The 11,969-nt window shown below is 41.8% G+C and overlaps 1 protein-coding gene across 1 annotated transcript in view; it reads left to right on the top strand.

The window, feature by feature from the left end:
• Positions 1 to 4,988: 4,988 nt before the first annotated feature.
• Positions 4,989 to 11,969, top strand: part of Cntn3 (contactin 3) — a 372,106-nt gene continuing 365,125 nt past the window's right edge. Inside the window, exon 1 of the mRNA XM_021190014.2 lies at positions 4,989 to 5,063. The gene's annotated coding sequence lies outside the window, so the exon portion shown is untranslated. The remainder of the gene's footprint in view (positions 5,064 to 11,969) is intronic.

The raw sequence follows: 11,969 nt of genomic DNA, 5'->3' as shown, positions 1-11,969 counted from the left end.
TGAGTAGACATTCCCACAGCTTTAATTAGGGTTCCGTACATAGGCATGGATGAGGGTTAGCTAATGGAGTAATTATACTACTGGAGAAAATGACTTTCACTCCTTAGGCAGTTATTAACCACCAATACTTCCTGAGGAATGGATGGCTCCTCCTGAGCCCCTCTCCTATCCATGATGGAGAGTCAAAGGGCTTATTCTCATGCAAGCAGGCAAACAGCTGGTGTGAGAAGTGGCCATTCTGTGTCCAGCATACACAGTTTACAATGTTCTTTCCCACCTGTAGCTCTTACAGTGTTTCTTACCCCTTGTCTGTGCTACTCCTTGGGCTTTTCAGGTGGAAGTAGAAATAGTAGTATATCTAGGGAAACACTCGATAGTTAGTTTCAGTTCTTTCACCAGGGCTGGTTAATCACTATTCACTACAGAAAACAGCTTCTCTGGCCAAGGCTGAAGCGGGGTTTATCAGTGGATAGCAACATAAATATTTAAAAGGCAGTTTGAAAATACATAGATGAAAAACTCCCCTTAAACTTGGGGTGATATTCACACTAATGAGAGAACCTAGCATCAAGGGAGGGATGACAGCTTGTGTATGTACCATCTTGGAAGAGTGAGTTTCTAGATAAATGAGTTCACTTTTTGTATCTTAGCATATTTATCTTCAGAAGGCTTACCAGAGTAGTTACAGTCTGAAGTGGTGATGAGGATGCTCGACTGCTCTCATAAGCAGTTTGTACAACACCAGGCACGCTGGAAGCTTGCTCATCACTGAACACTTACTGAAAATCCATTATGTGTATGCACAGTTTGCTTGGAATTCTGCATTGAGCAGTAAACAGAGCCTCCGGGAAGCTTATAATCCAGCAAAGGAAATGTATGAATAACACAATAAAGTCCTGAAACAAAGCAATCTGCAGGATAGAATCAGGAGAACCACAAAGAGGCAAAACCATCAACAGATACCTTCAGAATAAATGAATGGAGTCAGTGTCTGAGTTTTCATTATTACATTAGTGTCCAAAATAAGTTCCGAAGTAGGGCCTGGTAGAGTATCTTTACAACACACACACACACACACACACACACACACACACACACACACCAGACCCCCCCCCCCCCTTCTTTTAAACCAGAAATAAAGAGGACTTGCTCCAATCAAGATAATCAGTGGCCATTAAGACATTCAAGGCAAAACTTGATGGTGAGGTTGTGATTACTGTTCTTGTAACAACCCAACTTCCTTACTCCAATTGGGATGCACTATAGCTCATTGTCTGGCTTGAGCAAACAAACAGACAAACAAAAACAAAGATTCACCTCAGAGCCACTCAAGCCAGCAGTGTAGACAGTCTGAATATTACCCAGTGAAGCATCCAAACAGAAACTAGAACATTAAAGCAAGATAGGGAGGCTCCTGGGTCTTGTCTTTGCAACCCAGGAAAAAATTCCTCCCCACTTTCAAAGGAACAGATGTGTTTGGCAGTAGCTGGCTGTGTTCCAGTTTGTCCTCTTGCCTAGGAATTCCAGTCTCTGGGTTCCATAGATATTTTTTCTTCATTTCCTTTTGTTAAACAGCAAACAGGGAAACAAACAAGTAGTGTGTGCTATCAGTATCATGAAATAGTTTCTATCTCGCCACACAGATGGCACATCTTAACAATGGGAAGATGATCTCACAGCTAAAGAACTTTGATATAAAAGGTACCATAGGAAAAGGAAGTTATTATTCTTAGTTATAATGCCCAAAAAGAGAGAGGATTTGCCATCTAAATGGCTGCTGAAACTTAACTGCAGAATTGCTTATAATGCTACAATCAGTTGAGGCCAAATTCAATAAAAACTCCATCCGGCATTCACACTGAGAAGATCCACATGTGCCTTTAATTTTTTTTTTTTTTTTAATTTCCTGGGCTTCCGTCCCAGAAATTGAATGGAAATTTTATTTAAACCTGCTCTTGTGTATCAACTTTTAGTAAATATCAGGTTTTCAGTTGACTCACATTATGCTTTACATTCTAAGCAAAGGGAGGATCTGAAGTGAGGAGCAGGTCTCTATATGCATATATTTATATACCTCTTACCCATGGTGATGGGGAACTGGGGTTCATGTTTGATGTTTGTCATGGGTCATACGAAATTTAGGATGACCCTGCCTCCTTCTTCTGCAACAATAACATTCAAAAATCCATCAACCCCCTTGCCAGTACGAATCAGGTTTCAGCAGCAGAGGCAACATGAACTGAGATGGGAAGAAACTAATGATGTGGAGAGGGCCAGGCAGGGTTATCATGTAGATTTCTCTTGGTCTAATTTAAAGGATCTTCTTTGCTGTCTGTCTTCCTGCTGTCTTAGTGCCTTGGGCCAGCCCTGTTCCCACCACCACGTGTCCTTTTAGTCCCATTAGACAGGACATATAGGTGTGTTAGAAGCAAAATGCATTATGGAGATGCATTAAAGAAGGAGGCACGTCTGTGATGGATGTGGGCATGACAGTAATTGTACTTGCTAGTTGCAAGACATGAGCATAATTTGCATGTGAAGTTTTTCTCTGATCCTTCCAGAGCACACTAGTTCTGCCCAATAAAACATTTTGTCACACTCAGGGGGTTGCCAACATGTTTTCAGATTGCAAGCAAAGAGATTATTTACAGTAACCTATAACAACTGCTCCGACCATAAACCTTCCTTCCTTACCTGATTTAATATTTTTCGTTTGCTAAGTAGAGAGACCCTAAGGAGTCCAAATTCATTGCAATTTGATTCTGAATGGAGAAAGCACATTACTTTTATTTATAGCATTGTCTCTATCATTGCCTCCCTCCACTCCTTTCAAACATAAATAACCGCACATTATTATTATTATTATTATTATTATTATTATTTTAAATTCTGCCATTACTCTTAGGAGTATGAGCAGCTTCCTGATAGTAAGAGAAATGGCAAAAATAACCAACACTTGGGGAGCTTTGGGACTGTATGCCAGAGGCTGCTGTCTGTTGCTAGGGTGAACAAGCTTTAACTACTGAGCACTTCAGGGACTAGGCTAACTCACCTGCACCCATAGTGAAGCCCTTTGTTTTTGCTTAGGACCAGTAAGCCAGTGGGAAGCAATGTCTTGTACCACTAGTGACAAAATGGGTAAGAACCTCTTTTAAAGGCTTTCAAACCTCTCTAGAAGTTCAAATTTCTTTCTGAATTTCAGGCAACTGATGACTGTCTCTTGGGAGAAAGTGGAAAAGACAGAAAATCTACTCCCCAGGAATTGAATGGAATTCCCCTTTCACATCTGGCTTGCCAACTGAGCTGTCCTGAATGTACCTTGATTCTTTCTGTCTGCAGTAGCATAGTAGCATCGACAGAAGAGAGAGAGGGAGAGTAGGAGATATGAGTTAGGGCTGTAAATGCCTCAGTGTAATTTAACTGCAATGATTTTTTTTTAATATAAAGGGAAGACAACTTGATAATAAAATAAAAAATTGTATAAGATTTATAAAAATAGTTTCACTCATAGAGATAATCATTAAGCAGTATACTAGGTCCAGGGCATCTCATTATTGTGAATATATATGGTGTGTGTGTGTATGTGTGTATGTGTGTATGTGTGTGTGTGTATGTGTGTATGTGTGTGTGAAGAAGCCAAAAAAGTATCTGACCACCCCATTTTAAGACATCATTATTCTCTAGTATAGGTTAGTGTTGAACTCACTAGAGATCTTCAAGTCCCTATCTCATCCCACCATGTGGAACACAAAATTATCTCCTGAAAACTTATTGATGCCAGTGCTACTAAATGACTCTGCCTTGTAGCTGCTACAGTATATATGGACATACACATATACTGTATGTGTATATATATATATATATATATAATATATATATATTTTAACATAACACACACACACACACACACACATATATATATATATATATATATATATATGAAATATATATATATATTTCACTCTTTTCATTGGTCATTCCTCGGATGACTGACAACCGCCATATGATCCAATTGTTTTCACAGACAAAAAAACAAAGTTGTGCTATTTGCACAGGGTTTTGGTTGAGTTCAAAGGCTTGCGATTTCAGTCATTTTATGTTCACATCCAGATCATCCAATCCAATTCTATCTCTGTGTACTTATAAAAATAAAAGTGACCAGACCGATTTAATAGGTTCCTTGTAAAAACTAAATTGGGATTAGTTTCATAACCGATTCATTGAAATCTTAGCAACTTAATTTCTTTCTAGCACAGTCATGGAACAAGAATAAAGTTAGGGTTAGTCTGGGGACTGCCTGTGTTGAATTCTTGTAAACACCACAGTCCACTATCTGAAGTGTCTGTCTGTGACTCCTTCCTCCCATCAACTTATCCAACCATTATCTATCTATAGTGTACCCTTAATAATTATGTTTTAATGATAAAAGTAGCGATTTTGCGCGCTTATGTGAGCTCAGCTGCAAGAGACCTGGAATCTATGTCCTTAAAACCCGGTGCTACCTAGACGCCAGCTGTGAGGCAGGAGGCCACCCAGCGGTGACTTGCTGACCACCAACCATCCAGCTCTTCCTGGTGCCTTCTGTGGCTGGACAGACGCAAGCGGGCTTTGGCAGCTCAGGGCTCAGCCAGGGACCCAAGGCAGCCGGGCGCGGAGGCGCAGGGGGTGGGTGGTGGTGCGAGCAGCGTGAGGCGCAGGACCCTGTTGGCTGCGCCGCCGCGCTCCCCGCCCCTTTCTCCCACCCTCTGCCCCCCTCCTTTCCTCCCTCCCTTCATTGCTCGCGCGGGAGCAGGAGCCCCAGCCTGAGCGGCACAGGCGCAGGCAGCGCACCTTCGGCGCCTGCAGCAGCCACAGCAACCTGGCGCGCGGTGGCGCCGGCGGCGGGCGGGCGGGCGCCGCGGGTCTGACGGGGAAGTGTGCGGAATCTTGCAGAACAGCGCGGACGGGGGCGCTGCGGCCAAGGCGGCGGCTCGCAGGAGCGCGCACGGCAGCCCCCTGGGCTAGCCAGCGGCAGCGGCGGGCCGGGCCGGCAGGGCGGGCGCCTTGCAAGCTGGTGCAGCTAGGTAGGTCGGGGTTGTCCTCTTGCTCACTACTACAGTCGTGGCTCTGGGATGAATCACCTGCCTGGGAAACTTTACCCACTGGCTTTAAGGCTCCTCGGCCGCGAAAGTTTGTTTGCTTGGGAGATAGATGCACTTGATGGGTCCAGAGTAAAAGATGCTTCTGGGGCCGGTTTGCCAGGGGACATGATTTCCCCACTCTGGGCTAGGATCGATTTGGGGATGAGACGGCTTCTCTGACCGAGAAGCTGAAAAAAAAAAAAAAAATGCAACCAGTTCTCCTCTTATAGAAGCCAATAGGCTAGTGAAAGTTGAAGGGGGAAAAAAGTTGGGAGCCCCAGGGATGCTGAGAGAGAATCCCAGGGCATGGTCCTGGGTTAAGAACGAGATGCCTTTTCTGTCTGAAGCTGTGGTCCTGACTCAGGGTGGAGGATATGCCTGTTAGCTTACCCAAGTTTTCTCAGCTGCGTTTCCTTTCCGCTCAGAAATAGGCAGCTTTAAGTGGAATCCCTTGTAGGTTTTTTTTTTCCTGATAGACTGTAGTTCTCCTGCCTTGACTTGAGAGCTGTCAGGGATCTGGCTAACCTTATGTTCTCAGGAGCCCTGTAATGCACATACAGAACATCTGAAGCAGAAAACCGGGAAGTGCAAACCGGGACACCCGGGTCAGACTATCGGCACTTTCTAGATGGATTGTCCCTTACTTCCAATTGCATGAAATGCAAGGCTTCTGGGCTCTGCTTGTGCAGAGCTCCACTGCTCCGCAAGGGCTCACCAATTCTTAGGTCCTATCTAAGATTGGGCTGTCTTACTGATTTACAAGAAGATACGCTCAGATGAATGACTTTAAAAAAAAAAAAAAAAAAAAAAACAACGGTGCCAGCTCTGTGAGGACAGCAAACCTGGATTCAGAGGGGGATGGGAGCAGACAGCCCACGGAAAGGAAAGAGGTAGACAGTTTCCTAACCCCAACCGAATATGTCCAGAAGTAGAGCTACAGAAAGAATCGGCCTGTGATGCGTGTGATGTGCGAAGGTGGTCAGAAACCTCAGCTCATACGGGGAGTAGGTCAACCCCCAAATCATTTTAGAATGATTAAGCAAAAATAACTAAACACACATGCACAGTACAGGAGGATGTGTGTCGTGATTTCTGACTACCCCCACATAGATGAATATCACACTAGGTGAGAAAAACATTCTGATCTGTAAATAGATTAAAACTGGGAATTAGTAAGAACACCGAGTCAGAGTCCCTCAGAGATGGAAAGGAGGAGTAATTGCCTTTCAAAGAGCTATTATATTCTCAATAGCAAGTCAGACTTGTTACTTAGTTTTTGCAGCAGGGGCTGTGCTTGCTAGCTCTAACCTGACTTTGCCTGAATGCCTTGGGTGGTTTTAACCCTTTGTGTTGTGAAGCCTGCAGGTTAGCCTCCTCATGACTTAGTGTAACATTTGTAGAGTGCTTAATATTTGCATGTCACCTTGCATGTTCTTGTGTATGTTCATAAAAGATTTTTGATGGGATTGAGGCCATGTGAAGTGTAGAGATCTGTGTATGCACATTGCTCGGTAGAGTTAGGATCTCTGAATGCTTGCGTGACCTAGGTTGGGACTCAAATAACACACATTTTTTGGAAGAGGGTCGCTATTCTCTAGCAAATTGCTGAACACTTTTACCAGCTAACCATGAAGTTGCATGCAAGCCAGTGTTCCTCCTATGGAAAGATGCATAGCAGGGACATAGACGAGATAAATGATTTGCAGGCTAATAGATTCAGGCAGTGGCCATCTCTGACTGGGTGGCACAACTTTCTGCCTGAAGATGAGAAGGCATTGAGTCCAGTTCTCCAGAAGGATTCTAACTTTTAGACACCCTTCAGAACACAAGTAGACAGCCCAAGTGTTTCTCAAAATAGCAACCCAATATTTAAGAGGACCAAAGTGCCAAGCAATTTGAAGTAGAGCAAAGATTAGCTGTAGACAATACGCTGGAGCCGTTGAGTTGCTGATCTATCTTCATTTTTTTTTTTCTGTCACATTTCATGCACGCCTAGTTATTACAAACTAATAGCCTCTTCACTCTGCTAGCAAAATATGCATCTTTCCTATTTATAAGTGCCCAGTTCCCTTTCACTCATCCAGTACACATCTGCTAGTTTTGTGTTTATTACATAATTTAAGTGTCCAATGTGAAGTTCCCATTAACTTCTAATACATTTGCCATTGAAACAGTATATAGTTATAATTGGCCCCCACAGACGGCCAGATCTGTGTATCACTGTACTGAGGCACAGCCACAGAACAGAGTTGCTCTGGCTGGCTCCAAATTCTCTAGTTTCTCAATCACCATTCAGTGCTCATAGCAGCAAAAGTAGGTTACTTGTATGCAGTAGGAGACAGGGAGATGACATAGGGACTCTCTGCTGCCATGCTTATTTCTTTGGGGTTTCTGTTGTGGTCAACTCCAGAACTGTACAGATAAGCTATGTGATCTTTGCCATTTTTTTTTTTTTTTGTATTGAAAATAGACATGCCTAAGGTACTTTAAGGTACTTTATACACTGTGTGCATAAACATGATGTGTGTGTTTAGTAGAATTGCTAGCTTTGATGTATGACTTCTCTACTTATGCTTGGTAATCATGCCTTAGATAGCATCATTTTTGAAAAAAAAAAGTATAGAAATATGGACTAGCAGGAAGTTTAAGAAGTTCTTTGAAACTGAGTGGTGATGATTTCTAGTTTGAGATCTAGACAGAGCACTGGTCCTAAGTGGCTTCTGTTTACAATGTCCCTCCACCCCAGCTCCTGTCTCTCTATACTCATTGTGAACATATCTTGGAAATTTTGTTTCTGAAGAAATGCACTCGCTGGCTGAAGCTTAGTATGCCAAGTTTCAATCCATAGTACACTTTTATTTTCCTTCTTTTATGTACATGTTATAAACAAGAAATAAGGCTTGGTAATAGAAGTACTGGCAGAACTTTATAGCATTTCAAACAGCTCTGCTACTCGGAATGTAAATGTTTGTAGAATCTTTACTGTGCAGAAAGCTGCCTTGCAAAGAGTGAGGGGAAAAAAAAGCTCAACTGATTTATTAAATAGGATAAGATAATTCAGAAGGTATGCATATTCTTCATTGCAGACATATTGGCATTTGGAAAAATAGATTATATCTGCTATAGCAATTCCACTGCATTCTCTTAGGTGCCGTTAACTCAGATTGTAAATTTTGTAAAACAGGAGAACAATTTTCTCTCATTTAGTTTCTAAGTCACTTGACTTTGATTATCTTTCAGCCGTTAAGACATGAGATCCTTGCAACCAACCTACTTTCCATTACTGATAAATGAGCCTGGTGATATATTATTTTAATAGAATAAAGATTTCTGAGGACTGTTACTTTACTTCAGATATTCCTGCCTGGAGAAACTGGAGCAACAGTGTGCTTCAAGTCTTTTGATTTGGACTCTGAACTATTCCTCACATTTGCCTGCCTTCATCTATCTCCATCTAAATCGTACTGCTCCAAATCACCAACTTCTCCCTCCGGGCTACTACATCAGGTTCTCTGTCTCATTTCACACTTGGTCCTCCATATCATTCTACCCAACTGGAACATGCATCATCCATACATCCATATATACATCCATACATGTCTTAAATTAGTACTCTTCTATACATAATGTTTAAATGCTTTCTGATTGCAGTCCACATAAAATACAATATACTACACATCACCCACAGAGCTAAGTGGGATTTAAGCACTTACGTCATGCTTTGGGAACAAGAACATCCTGAGTGACTTAGACTTGCTCACTTTTCTTCACTGCTTTCCCAGCTTTGGAATGGCCGTGAAGTGCTCATTCATAAACAAGTGCATACTCAGACATAGACCTATGGAGTTTTGATTGCTGATCAGCCCTTAGCCCATGGTTTCAACTCTACAGACTCACAGAGGACTCTTTTGTTATGTATCTAATGCATGTTAGGAGTCCTCTCTAGACTCTGTATGTTCATTTTCCCCATAGCCTTTCTCATCTCGTGGAATGTCCATTTCACTGCCTGATTTCCAGCGAGCATTGTAAGTAGGCACTGTTTCTGTTCTGTGTACAGCCTTTTACAGTATGTGACTCTAATTAGTGCTCAACAAACCCATGAGTACTGAGATAGAAGTGTTTAGACATTGTGCTAACACAAAGTTACACAGATAAACAGAGTGGCGTGTTTCCATTCTATTGAAAGAACAAAGGTAGCAGACAGTTCAGCAGAATATTGAGGACACCTGGGTAGAAGATGCTGACGAGAGACAATGAGAGAAGGAATCACCAAAGTCAAACTGAAAATGAATTCTACTTACACATGATGACTTTGAAAGAGCAGATATCTCAGAGACCTAAGATATGGTACCAGTGAGACAGGAAGACCACCACACAGATCAACGACAGACTTCTGCTGAATGTGAACCTCCTGCTAAAGATCATTGGTCACAGGGATGCTAGGAGCAAACAATGCAAACTCACCCTCCAAAATCTCCGTACCTGGCACCCAAAATAAACCTGGTTAAGAAGAAATCTCCACACTTTGTCTTGCTCCTGGTTTGTCTGATCCTAGAAGCTGTATTAAGCCATGGATTCAAGAATTTGGATCACAGGATACCTCCCTGCTGAGATGAAAAAGAAAAATGCTGTTGACACAGCCTATCATCATATGACTTCTTTATGCTAATTATACCCTGCATATAGCCTTCTGGTTGCAAGGGGACTTCTTAAACTTTTCTTAGAACTTAAGTCCTTTCCTGCTCCTTTTGTGTGCCTAAAACATGTCTAAAATGTGTAGGACTGCCAATCTGCTAGAAGTCCTACACATTTTAGACATGTTTCAGGCACACAAAACGACTTCTCTGCTACAGTCATCAGTTTCAATTCAGGTTAGCTTGGCCTCTGCAGAGAAGCCTTTACTTCTAACCCTACCATTTGGCAGGGGATGCTGACCCATTTGTTCCGCTAGTTGACTCATCCCCCTGTAAAACCACTGAGACTTCTGTATTCAGCCATTCTTTTTGTTTGTTTGTTGTTTGTTTGTTTGTTTGTTTTTGTTTTTTTTCGAGACAGGGTTTGTCTGTATAGCTCTAGCTGTCCTGGAACTCACTTTGTAGACCAGGCTGACCTTGAACTCAGAAATCCATCTGCCTCTGCCTCCAAAGTGCTGGGATTAAAGGCGTGTGCCACCACGCCCGGCTAGCCATTCTTAAAAAGCACTTAGATTTAAGTGCTTTAGTACTGTAAAATTGTTTAATAGCTGCCTTTTCTAATATTCTGGAGCAGTACATCCATATTAAGAATTTGTTAAATACCAATTTAATTAAAGTCTACCCTTTTTTATTGAGTTCTGCTCTAGTTATATGGAGCTTCTTGCTGTCATTTAGATGTATACTTGTAAGACATTTTTACTTATGAAGTTTTTGAGTGATAGGTCATAAGTTGATAGCAAATGATATGATTAGAATTTAGAAAATCCCCTTACAGTCCGGTGGTGGTGGCACAGGTCTTTAATTTCAGCACTCAGGGGGCAGAGACAGGTGGATCTTTGAGTCTCTGAGTTCCAGAACAGCCTGGTCTACAGAGTGAGTTCTAAGACAGCCAGAGGTATGTCCTGGATGTTGCTTTTCATATAATAATGATCTGATTTTAGAGGATTGAAGCAATTCAAGAGTCTCAAAATTCATTTTATTTTGACAAAATATGAACATCTGCAATAAACAAGCAAATGACTGAATCACAACACATGAAAAGCATGCCGTGCTAAGCAGTAAATAGATATTTAGGAATGAGGGTAGGCTTTGTGGGTATCATTGCTTCAGCAGCCATATGTTCACTGGCAGCCCCACGTCTTGCAGAAATGCTACCATTCTCTTACTTACTATTGCTTACTCCTGCATGTGTGTGTGTGTGTGTCTGTGTGTCTGTGTGTCTGTGCATGTACGTGTGCATAAAAGACCAGAAAAGTGTAGGATGTCTTTCTCAATTGCTTCCGTTACAGGCAGCTTCAACATCAAAGACATTTTTGACAAGTGAGTCTCACTGAACCTGGATCTCACAGATTAGGAGAGACCTGCTGGCCAGCAAGCTCCCAGCATCCTCCTGACTTTGACTAACACAGTACCGGGTTTGTGCATACATGCCTCTCTGGCTGGTTTCTACGTCACTGCTGAGTATCTTAACGCTCTGCCCACTGCTCTGTTTCTCCAGCCCTTGTTGTCTCCCTGCAGAAGCATATTCGTGCCCTGCTAAGCTAACAGATTTTTTTCAGTCCCTAGAAGACTTTCTGAAGCATCTCAGGGGCGAGGCTCCTTAATCTGTATTTCAACTAAAAAAAGAGAATAATTATAAGAGAAAAGTACCATATATCAAAATGTGAATTGATTCTATTTCTCAGCTTACTCACATGATTGCTGTTAATCAGAATATAGGCAATATTCAGTTTTCACCATTTTAAAAACCTGGGCTCATGAGAGTATGAATAGCGTTCTGTCTTCTGCCACTGGTTCTCATAGCTAAGATTTTGATTTAAAGAACAAATATCTCAAGAGATAGCATTTTCATGTTAGCAGTCACTGTTATATATTTTTGCAAATGTCTTCTTGGTTTGGAGTAATCTATTTCCATATATCTTTTCTGTAGAAATGTTTCTGGTTCTTAAATTTCATGAATTCTCTCACCTTGAAGCTGCTGGATGTAAGAGTAACCGTGGAAATAGAAACTGCAAGAATTTTATCAAACTAGACATGACATTTGGGTGGTTCTCTAGGGTCATCAGAGAGAGAGAGGATCTGGGTTGATTTCCCAAAATACACTTGCAAAATTTTACAGGTAACAAACATTTGTTTATATGATCAGAACTGGGTA

The sequence above is a fragment of the Mus pahari genome, chromosome 2 (genome assembly GCF_900095145.1).
Source record: "Mus pahari chromosome 2, PAHARI_EIJ_v1.1, whole genome shotgun sequence".
Classification (NCBI taxonomy): Eukaryota; Metazoa; Chordata; class Mammalia; order Rodentia; family Muridae; genus Mus; species Mus pahari.
This window is presented reverse-complemented; position numbering and strand designations above follow the sequence as displayed.